The sequence below is a fragment of the Penaeus monodon genome, chromosome 29 (genome assembly GCF_015228065.2).
Source record: "Penaeus monodon isolate SGIC_2016 chromosome 29, NSTDA_Pmon_1, whole genome shotgun sequence".
Classification (NCBI taxonomy): Eukaryota; Metazoa; Arthropoda; class Malacostraca; order Decapoda; family Penaeidae; genus Penaeus; species Penaeus monodon.
This window is the reverse complement of record NC_051414.1, coordinates 21,704,218-21,705,508: the sequence shown is the minus strand read 5'-3', so window position 1 is coordinate 21,705,508 and position 1,291 is coordinate 21,704,218. Positions and strand designations below refer to the sequence as shown.

At 33.1% G+C, this 1,291-nt stretch overlaps 1 protein-coding gene across 1 annotated transcript in view; it reads right to left on the bottom strand.

Moving 5' to 3' along the window:
• Positions 1 to 875, bottom strand: part of LOC119592015 (ras-related protein Rab-4B-like) — a gene marked incomplete at its 3' end in the record, with an annotated part of 19,421 nt that extends 18,546 nt beyond the window's left edge. Inside the window, 1 exon segment of the mRNA XM_037940795.1 lies at positions 550 to 875.
• Positions 876 to 1,291: the final 416 nt, after the last annotated feature.

Sequence of the window (1,291 nt, the reverse complement as noted above, 5' to 3'; positions counted from 1 at the left end):
GTGCAAGAATAGATCATTGAAAATTGCTACATAGAGACTAAGTCCACAGCTATCAGGTAGGAGTTCGAGGTCAAAGCCTTCTGATTTGGAAGGATTTTGGTTCATACGGCAACAATTACTGATACTTTTGCTTACTTCCTGAGCCAATCATTTACAATTGAAAACAACAGATTCACATTTGACAGTGAATAACTGGAACAAATACTAATAATTGCAGAGTAGGATAACTGTGTGAATCAAATAAACAAAAAATCATAACATCAACCAGCTAATACTTAAGTATATATAAATGCTAAATTTTTGTGAAGTCAGCCAATCCTTTGTTACAGTTTTCTCATATTAATTCTTCAAACTAAATTCCTAGAGAGAAATATTTTGAAAGATACTAAAACAAGGTAGCTGTAATAAATAAAAAGAAAATCAGAAAGAATGTCACCGAGCGATAGAGAAAACCAAATGCACATTAATAATAATGAAATATACAACTGATAACGATAGACCACCACTGCATAGTAATACAAATAATGATATAAATCAAACAAAACTCACCAAAGCAAATAAGAAATGAAATCCAGTTCTGTCTTGATCATATCTTCACCATTACCTCCGCTCCTGCAGTTCCTTGAGGAAATCCTTATCTGGTTCTGCACTCTGCTTCGTCGAGGATAGATTCGTGACGGCAATGTGGCAATATCGCAGATCTGGACTAACATACAATCATATTTCTATATTCCAGGCGTATTCTTGTGTATTCAGATTATCTAGTACTATGAAAGGAACTGATAATTCAAATGCAAAAGGAATTAAATTACTATTATGTGTATTTGGCCACACCTGTCTCCCTCTTCTGCTAAATCTCGATTTGTTGTCTTCAATCAGCTGAGAACTCTGTTATCAAACGAGCGTTTAATTTGTCAAATGTAGGTTTAAATAGAAACAAATAATTATCTTTATTGTTCGTAGTGAGATATTGATTCAACATCATGGATATTATGCCCATAGAGATAGATAGATATATCTATATATTTTTTTTCTTGCCGAGCGATATGGGTGATTGCTTCTTATGTCGTTTCAACGGATGTATCATTAGGTTATGAACTTTATTATCAAGTTAAAATTTATGGTAATCGTAAGCATATAGCATTAGCCAGATACATAACATTTGTAATCCCGCACTTCATTATTTGTATGACCACATTCCTCATACAATTTTCTTTGAGTAATTGCGCATTAAAACTATCTTAGGACGTAATGAAGTTGCGATTTATGGTTGTAATAACATGTCAGAGGA